This window comes from Bison bison, unplaced genomic scaffold (assembly GCF_000754665.1).
Source record: "Bison bison bison isolate TAMUID 2011002044 unplaced genomic scaffold, Bison_UMD1.0 scf7180017864302, whole genome shotgun sequence".
NCBI lineage: Eukaryota > Metazoa > Chordata > Mammalia > Artiodactyla > Bovidae > Bison > Bison bison.
The window spans coordinates 4,943,363-4,954,049 of record NW_011494874.1 but is presented as its reverse complement, the minus strand read 5'-3'; positions in this window follow the sequence as shown (position 1 = coordinate 4,954,049).

The window sequence follows — 10,687 nt, the reverse complement described above, 5'->3', positions numbered from 1 at the left end:
CACTTTCACTTTTCGCTTTCATGCATTGGAGGAGGAAATGGCAACCCACTCCAGTGTTCTTGCCTGGAGAATCCCAGGGACGGGGGAGCCTGGTTGGCTGCCATCTATGGGGTCGCACAGAGTCGGACACAACCGAAGCGACTTGGCAACAGCAGCATGAATGTTTAACACACACAATTTTGAGATTATAAGTACCTTTTCTTAACTTGCTAAGCTAAAAGTCTAGCAATATTTTTATAATCAATGTACATTTGAAGAGCTGATGCTCCTTAGTTGTATTTTGAGGCACCTTCACCAACTGCAATGTGATCTGAAACTGGGGTGTCCATTTTGCAACAAAGCCGCAGCACCACCGAAACTACTAGGTTTTGTTGTCTACATTCAAAAAGGAAGTGCTAAATTTCGGGTAAATGTCGGTAAAAATGAAACTTAACTTTTTTTCTCTTTCAAGTCCAAGACCTCTAAATTCAATAATGCCACCCTTCAGAAACTCTCCCCAACATGTTTCCAAGAAAATACAGTCAAGGATGTGTATTCCAGCACGGTTTGTGACAGTGAAAAATCAAAAATAAGCTGGCCATTAGTTATTGGGGAAAAAAATGTGTTTCTTAAGGATTTATATTCAATAGTGGCACCCCACTCCAGTACTCTTGCCTGGGGAGTCCCATGGACAGAGGAGCCTGGTGGGCTGCAGTCCATGGGGTCGCTGGGAGTCGGTCACGACTGAGTGACTTCACTTTCACTTTTCACTTTCATGCTTTGGAGAAGGAAATGGCAACCCACTCCAGTGTTCTTGCCTGGCGAATCCCAGGGATGGGGGGGCCTGGTGGGCTGATGTCTATGGGGTCACACAGAGTCGGACACGACTGAAGTGACTTAGCAGCAGCAGCAGCAGCAGCATATTAAAGCATGAACTAAAAGATTCACAGAAAATACTGGATGGATGGTTCTCTTTGGAGAAGGAGAGGAAAATGGGGTAATGGTGGAAAAAAAGTGAGCTCAACTTGTACTCATATGTATTCCAGACAGAAAGGCAGATAGAGTGAAGGAGGGAGGGAGGAGAGGGAAGGGATACATAGAATTCTAGATGTTTGGTGTATTTTACCATTTTCAAAATATGAAATATATGCAGTATGGGTACATATGTATATGTAAAGATATGCACATACATATATGTGTGTGTGCATATCTTTACATGTATATTAATAGATAGATGTACAGATATTCCTGTTCATCAAGAGGTCCATGGAGATCGTCTTTCTTTATGGCAATAATGTTAAGACTGCATTTAAATGATAACCTACATCTCTTTAAGTTTCAAAGTCATGAAGGAAGAAAAGAAAATGAAAACTAAAAGCGCAGAATTCTTTGTTCACCATCCAGTTTCTCGATAAGACTGACATCATTTTTGGAAGAACATTAAAAGCCAAAATTATCAGCACCAATATTTAGTAAGCTTCATTTTTCTAACTCTACGATTGTTGCACCTTTCATAAAAAATGTTGCTTGATGTCAGAATGTGAATATTCAAGTTGCTGCTGCTGCTGCTAAGTCGATTCAGTCGTGTCCGACTCTGTGTGACGGATCCCATAGACAGCAGCCCACCAGGCTCCTCCGTGCCTGGGATTCTCCAGGCAAGAACACTGGAGTTGGTTGCCATTTCCTTCTCCAATGCATGAGAGTGAAAAGTGAAAGTGAAGTCGCTCAGTCATGTCCAACTCTTCGCGACCCCATGGACTGCAGCCTACCAGGCTCCTTCATCCATGGGATTTTCCAGGCAAGAGTACTGGAGTAGGGTGCCATCGCCTTCTCCAATATTCAAGTTAGGAAGAAAATAAAAGACTTCCATATACAGTGATGCCTCAGAAAAGGGCAGGTTCAACTTTTATTAAGAATATACTTGTCACTTTGTAAATGGCATCATCCCTGGGAAATGACGCAGTGAGCCCCCTGGTCCATTGCAGCCGCCGCCGTGCAAGGCAGTGCCTCTCTGTGAATTGTTCTCATTACTTTGTTTCGAAGCAGAATTTGGCGCCTGCTGTTGCAAAGGTTGATCACCAATGTCTCAGAAAGCACACAAGATAACGCAGGTGAGGGAGAAAGCTTCCGAATGAAACAACGTGGGGAGATTATGTAAAAGCTATTTCCAGTCATGAAAATAAAATCAGTCTGAATAGGGAGCTGGCTCTGGATGGAGCGTTTCATGCAGTGCACATGTGCTGGTTTTAATGTTCACTAGGCTCTAAAATCATTACAGTAACCAGCTGGGCCAGCCTTTTGCAAAGTGCGGGTTCACAAAACCCCATTGTTGGAGGAGAGCTCAACTGTCATAGGCTCCTCATATGCCTCTAACCCTTGAATTAAGTCAATGATGATGAGAACAGCAACAACTAAAGATTGCAATGGACCAGGCACCATGTAAACATCTTCCATTTTTCCTATGAACTTTATCTCTACTTGCATATCTGCACTGACAGGGAGCTCACCACCTACTGAAAGTGAAAGTGAAGTCGCTCAGTCATGTCCAACTCTTTGCAACCCCATGGACTATGGCCTACCAGGCTTCTCTGACCATGGGATTTTCCAGGCAAGAGTACTGGAGTGGGTTGCCATTTCCTTCCCCAGGGGATCTTCCTGATCCAGGGATGGAACCCAGGTCTCCCAAATTGCAGGCAGACACTTTACCCTCCAAGCCACCAGGGAAGCCCTAATTACCTCCTAAAGAAGTCCATTCATTTTTGCAGAGCCTTGATTGGACAGTTTTCTATCAAGCTGAAAACAGTACTCCTTGGATTCTACCCACTGGCCCCAATTCTATCCCTAAGAATGGAAGCCCTCCCTTTCTGATCCTTCCTCTTATATTTGAAGGCAGTTCTCATGTCTTTTGCAAGCCTCCCTTCTACACTAACTGTCCCAAGGAACCATCCTATGGTTTGCACCAACTCCCATGTAAGTCCTATTACTATCTCCATGATTCTTCAGTAAATGTCAGTGGCCAACACATCATTTAAAATACTCACAGTGGGGAATTCCCTGGTGGTCCAGTGGCTAAGACTGTGCTTCCCATGCAGGGGGCACTGGTTCAGTCTCTAGCTGGGGAACTAAACCCCACATGACTCGTGCCATGACCAAAAAATAAAATAAAATGTCCACAGGGCAATAATATTGATGTGTTCTGGTCAGCAGGACAATCCCTATTTAAGAAAACCTCAGTTTTGTATTCTTGCAAACTCTGGAATTTTCCACAAAGAAGTGGAGGGCATGTGAAAGAAAATGATGGGGAGGGACACTGGAGCACGCTCTTAGAGCCTGAAGGATGCCCGCTGACTTGTCTGAACACTGTCCTAGAGGAACGGGCTCCGTTGACTTCTATAACTCGAGTGTAACAATATTATTGAATCTTGAAAAGGGCGCAAAGGTGGCCTGGAGAAATTCAGAATGGGGAGCAAAGAGACCAGGTGAGCCATTAGTCAATCAAATAGTGCTCTGTTACTCAGTCATGTCTGACGCTGTGACCCCATGACTGCAGCCCGCCAGGCTCCTCTGGCCTTGGGATTTTCTGTGCAAGAACACTAAAGTGGGTTGCCATTTCCTTCTCCAGGGGATCTTCCTGACCCAGAGGGATCCTGCATCTCCTGCATTGCAGGAGGATTTTCTTACCCCCTGAGCCACTGGGGCAGCCTGGACCATTATGAAAATCAGTTTAAAACAAAGTGTGCAGAGACTGGGCTCATGAGAGGAGGACTAGAAACTTCTTACAATCCAGGGTGCATCCAAATGACCTGGGGAGTGTGCTTGCAATATCCATCACCAGACTCTCTAAACGGGGCCAGAGCATCTGTATCTTGAGAACCTAGGATCCTGAGACACAGGGAGGAAAACCTGAGAAGAAGCCATGGTGAAAGAAGCTCATTGGTGAAGGAGGGGCAGCTTGCAAATGAATTCAGTACATCTATCCCTGGAAACTGGACAGGAAATGTTGTTAACACAAGAAATAAGGGGCCACAGGAGGAAAAATAGAATCGGAGGGGAAAGAAAATTATTTTTCTTTTTCCATGCTGAGTTTGCATGGTTTGTGAGATTCCCATGTAGAGATACTCAGCAGATGCTTAGAAAACAAAGCTAGGATTCAGGTACGTGAGATCTACTGGGAGGCAAATTTCTTTCAAATCTATAGAATCCAGCCTCTTATTTATTTATTTTTTGTATTTAAATTCAAAACAGCTTCTTTGAACTATTTAAAACCAAATGCTCAATTGGGATGAAGGTTAAAAAAAAAAAAAAAAGCACCTGTTTAAGCCAGATGCTAAAAGGACAAATATAAACTCACTTTTGATTTTAAACTTTTAAATAACTTTCTAAAAAAAAAAATTGCCTTCAAGGATTGCAAGTCCTCTTACCCAACAGGCAGTCTGTGAGAGTGGGTATTGAAATATCAATGTGTTTTTTCACAGGTGCTGAAAAATAAATACAAGTCATGAAAAAAGTAATGAATCAACTTGAAAACCCAGTGGGATGGTAACCTCCTGGAATAATAATAGCACACTCTCTGTCAGGGCGGACGGCAAGTTAGAAAGGTATTTGCTCCCAACTTTGTTTCCGTGAAAAGCCTAGAAGTACTCCATAATAAGGGCTGCTGGCAGGATCCTGACAATCTTTAAAAATATCTACCCTCTGAAAGAGCTTGTCACACCAGAGTTATCTCCCATACAGACAGCGGTTGAGAGCACGGATGGGCGCAGACTGTATGGAGAAAACGCCCAGAGTAATTCAGAGGGAAGTGGTGTCAGGTGGGAGCAGACTCTCAGCACGGCTGAGGCCAACCTCCCCACCAAGGGGCTAATGAGGCCAACCCTGGAATTTCTATGATTTAGAGACAGGAGAGATTTGGGCTTTACACTCTCATGCATTTTGAGGAAAGACGCCAGGGGTTGTCTCTAGATGGGACTAGTGACATCCTTGTTTTGGAAGTTGCGTGAAATTTGTCACTTCCCTTTTCAAGGAGGCACCTTAGTGACCTTGAGTTTCTGTGAGCTTTGCTGGCCCAGAGGCTGCATCCGGTCTATGGGATTATAGGGGGTTGAGATAGCGGGATTGTGCCTTGTTAGCCTTCGTATCTGGAGAAGGCAATGGCACCCCACTCCAGTACTCTTGCCTGGAAAGTCCCATGGATGGAGGAGCCTGGTAGGCTGCAGTCCATGGGGTCGCTAAGAGTAGGACATGACTGAGCGACTTCACTTTCATTTTTCACTTTCATGCATTGGAGGAGGAAATGGCAACCCACTCCAGTATTCTTGCCTGGAAAATCCCAGGGATGGGGTAGCCTGGTGGGCTGCTGTCTATGGGGTCGCACAGAGTCGGACACGACTGAAGCGACTTAGCAGCAGCAGCAGTAGCAACAGCCTTCATATCCATAGCAGTCAGGGCCAAGCCTGGCACACAGGAGCTGCTCAGTAATTGTCTGTGGCGTGAATGAATGAGAAGAATGAATGAATGAATGAGCTGCCTCAGGAAATATGCCTAGTATGTAGAAGGGTTACGATCTCAGAAAGGATTGAGCTTGGATGAGGCACATTCTGAGGCAAATGAAATGAGCTGGACCATCACTGGTTCCAGGGACCAGCTAAGGAAGGAAGTTAGGAAAGAGGACCTGGGAACTGAGACTACCCGAGACCTTGACGTTGCCCAAGGCTGCTATTTTGCACCCTTGTCTGATTCCCTTTGTTGACAAGCACTAATTTACAATCAACGTGAACATACACTTACAAATAGTTTTAAATCAGCCTGTGTTGGTTCGGCTTTTAAAAGGGCATCAAACTGGCAGCTTTGGGTATAATTTCCTGCAGTTTCTTACTACAGTAATTCTGAACACAGAAAAATAATGGTAAACATGATAAACATGTTAGAGCCTCGAAATTTTTGACCCAGATGGTGTGATAAGGGCTTGACACAGTTTTTTTTTTACTTAGTACTCGCCACCACCCTCTAAAGGCAGGACTGTCAGAGTTACTAATTTACCTGATGAGAAATCAGAGGCTCAGAAAGATGGAGAACAAAAGCTCACTGAATCATCACTTAAAAGGGGGCTTGATAATCAGCCCTGTGCAAACCTCTGGCAAGAGCAAGCCTGGGTGTGTAACTCAGAGGACAAGACTAAAGACTGACATTCCTGGTCTGCCCTGTTTTACCACTGCTGAGAAATCAAACCCTCCTTCCCGGAAATAAGGGGAAAGACCCTGTGCCCACCTTCAATGGTCCTCTGACATTGACAGACATGGAAGATGCAGCCAAAGCAAGGAGCTACGAGCTCACTCTCATTTTATTATCAGGACCTCACTGCTGCCTCCCCTCCCCCTCCAACAACCGCATAAGAGGGAGAGGCATCAGGACTGCCATGACTCAGTACTTTTAGCTGTAAAATGGGAATGCTTGCTAACAGCATCTCTTTCCCTGGGATTCTGTGAGTAATCATGGGATTAATACAGATAAAGTACTTCACGTGGTACAGAGCAGATTATAGACCCTGGAGAGGCCAGCTAGTCCCAATCTTACCACTCATCTCACTGTTTTCTAGTTTTCAAGAGACTGCAACACTCAGAAAAGAAGTGGATCCAAAGTCGTGGGCACACAGTGGTGGCATGACAGGCTTTGGAAGTTGTGGCCTCTGTATCTGAGGCACATCAAGCAGAATCAGAGATGGAAGGTCCTGAAAGTGGCTCATCTCGGAAATGATAGTTTTGCACATGTCCTGTGTGCTGACTCTGACCCTGAGACTAAGAAAAGGGGCATCCTGGGTGCACAGACCCCCTTTCTATGAACCCACCAGACCCATCCCTTAATATGGGGTGAGCTAAAAACCAGATTTTGCAGTCTTGGCTGGATGGACATCCTCCATTAAGGTGTACACTTTTCCAGTTCCCAGTGTTCTCAGCTGTGAAATTTACTGCGATAGATAACGCAGGGTCACTGGGAGAATAAATGAGCTCAGGTATGTATAGAGCTCATTATATTGACTGTATTAATGTGCTAATCCGTAATCAGAAACAGGTCGTGTCACCAATTCCACTGTTTATTCTTACCATTAGTATAGAAGATGTTTGGCACTGAGGAGCTCAAAATGTGTATAATCTGCAAATGAGAGAGAGCACACTTGGGGACATTGTGTACGAGTGTGAGCTTTGGTCAGCATGGGGTCTGGAAAGCTCTCTCCTTGCTTGAGGATAAGTCAACAGTGAACGGGGCTTATTAGAAAGAACAACACCGCAGAACAAAAGGAGGGGAAAGACAACATGAGCTTGAACAGTCCATGAGAAAACAGGACACAGAGAATCATTTAGTGCTGATTGATTTTAAAAGGAAAATGGTCTGCATGCTTGAGTATCGTCAGTGGGGCCCAGCTGAAAGTCATGAAAAGGAACAATGCCAGAGCAAAGAACTCTGCAAGAAGAAAAAGGAGACAAGTGAGATGAGAAAGGGTTGGACCAGCACTAAGATGCTCCAGGTCTGCAAAGATGAGAAGTGGCACCGGTGAAAAATTTAAATCAGTGACCAAATGTAAAGGGGAATAGATCTTTTAGAATTTAGAACAACAACAACGTTTTTTTTCTTTTTTGTAAAACAAAGAATTTAAAACAACTTAGTAGAGGATGAGAAAAGAAACAAGAATAAGAAAAAATGTTGACTCTCTGAGTTAAAGGAGATTATGAGTAAAAAGTTAGGACAATCAGAACAGAAGTAGCATGAAGATTGAAAGGAGGCCAGGGTATTTTAAGCAGAAAGGCTGATCTTGTTTAGGGAGGGAAAAAAAAATCAAAGAGAAGCAAATGCAAGGAGAAAGAAAAAAAAAAAATCCTACAATACCCAACATATAATATATATGACTTAAGAAGGAATAAAATGCAGGATAGATTCTACCTTCTTCAAGATTAAATGATAGAAAATTATGAATAAACATCTACAGAGATTTGAGGAGCAGAATTTGCACTCCAGGTGAATTAGACCCAACAAAATAATCTTTCATGAGTGAATACAAAAGAAAGTCATTTACTCTTTGCCAGACAAGAGGTCAGAACATTTATCTGTCCTCAAAAACCTGTCTCCAAAAATTTAGTTGAATATGTATGCAAACCCACTGAAATTGATCAATAGGAACCGAATGATGGTATTTAAGAACTGGCAATGAGCATAAAAGCCTGGAAAACCTGAGGTTGAACCCAAACCACTACTGAATTTTGGTCTCAGATCTAAGACATTGTAAAATGAACATGCTCACCCGCAAAAAATTTTTGTAGATTGAGATAATTTTGCAGAAAAACAATTTGGTAATTGATTTAACAAATCTTAAATAAGTATTTGTGGTCTTGGAGTAAACTCTTGAGAGTCCTTTGGATCACTGACTCAGTGGTCATGAATTTGAGCAAACTCAGGAGATAGTGAAGGACAGGGGAACTTGGCATGCTGCAGTCCACGGGGTTGCAAAGAGTCGAACACAACTTAGCAGCTAAACAACAACATCAAAATAAGTAAGCACATTGTTTTAATTAATCTAAATCTGAAATTTTAAAGAAATAACCAAAATGGCTCTCAAAAATTTAGATTGCATTATATTTTCCTCTTTGTTAATAATATTCAAAATATGAATGTCACCTAAAAATGCCCAATGAAATAAAAATGGCTTAATGAATTATACAGCCATACAATGAAATGTTAATTTGCTTTTTAAAAAAAATATTAACAGAGAAATATGCTCAGGATATGATGCTGTCAAAAAATATTAAACAAAACTGTATAAATGTTCCGAGTTCATTTTTTAATATGCTGATAGATATATTATTGACTCCTGTGCAACTATTCAGATAAATGCAGGGGGAATATTGAAAGCAATATCAAAATGTTAACTATTTTAATCCCCTACGTAATAGGAATAGGAGTAATTTTTTTCTACACATGTCCATTTAAAAAAATCCTAATGTATTAGGGTGTGTAGAAATTTTCTACATATCACAGAAACCAAAAGAAAAATAAAGAATATAAAGAAAATACATTTTTTAAGGTAAGAGAACATAGAACATAGATCTTACCTTTGAAATCTATAGGAAAAAATAGCTAGGAAGGATCAATTATACCTTTTACCTATACTCATCCAGTCTGCCGTTCTTCCACTCACACATTCACCCACACAGAGCAATGGACTCCTAACTCCCAACAGGTTCTAAGCTGGGCTCGGGGAACACAGAGGAGAAGACTCCAGATAAGACCTTGGTTTTCACAGGGTTTACAAACAGCTCTAAACAGGGTTTAGCCAGCTCTAAAGCAGTTGTGTGGAAAGTAAACACAAATGAGACCGGTGGTACCCTGGGAGGGTGAAGGACTGAGTCCATGGGTTTATGGAAAAAAGATGAAGGCACCATCCTCACGTGGACCTGAAATGGTACCCTGAGGGCACCGAAGAGGAAGTCTCACCAGACCTCAGGCACATGGGCAGCGCGATGAACTTTTTGAAGTCTTTTCAACTCTAATACGGCATCAGCATCTCTTTCTAACATAAAGTGGTAGAGTTCGAAGATAGGGAAAATATTCCCCCTAGATGTTTAACTTTGAGTTTTAACTTTACTCTCTGCGGTGGCTTCCCTGGTGGCTCAGTTGGTAAAGAATCTGCCCAAAATGCAGGAGACCTGGGTTTGATCCCCGGGTCAGGAAGATCCCCTGGAGAAGGAAATGGCAACCCATTCCAGTATTCTTCCTGGAGAATTCCATGGACAGAGGAGCCTGGTGATCTACAGTCCATGGGGTCACAAAGAGTCGGACATGACTAAGTGACTTTTCCCCCCATTATGTTCCATATAAATCTACAGGGCAGATGGAGCTAGAAACCAGGCCTGGAATCTCATGACCCTGACCATGCTCCACCAAAATACCCTGCTCCCACTCCTCTCCTTCAAGACCCAACTCAAATGTCCCTTCCACTCTGAAATCTTCCCCATCGCCCCATACATGTGGTCATTACCCCTCTAGACTCTCTGAGAACTGACTTCTAATTGTACATTCTTGATATCAAACTGTTTTATCTTTCATTTAACAAATAAATGAGGAGGAAACTTTGATGACTGTCTCCCAGCTGCAGTGGAAGATCCTTAGGACAGGCATTGGATCTTTTCCTATTTGTTTGTCCTTTGTTGATTCTCATTGCCGCATTTCCAGATCATCATAAAGACCCTGATACACAGGTCTGAGTTCTGGTGAATTCTCTGGAGTTATTGGTGAAAGTAACTGCAGCCATGAAATTAAAAGACACTCCTTGGAAGGAAAGTTATGACCAACCTAGATAGCATATTCAAAAGCAGGGACATTACTTTGCCAACAAAGGCCCATCTAGTCAAGGCTATGGTTTTTCCAGTAGTCATGTATGGATGTGAAAGTTGGACTGTGAAGAAGGCTGAGCACCGAAGAATTGATGCTTTTGAACTGTGGTGTTGGAGAAGACTCTTGAGAGTCCCTTGGACTGCAAGGAGATCCAACCAGTCCATTCTGAAGGAGATCAGCCCTGGGATTTCTTTGGAAGGAATGATGCTAAAGCTGAAACTCCAGTACTTTGGCCACCTCATGCGAAGAGTTGACTCATTGGAAAAGACTCTGATGCTGGGAGGGATTGGGGGCAGGAGGAGAAGGGGACGACAGAGGATGAGAT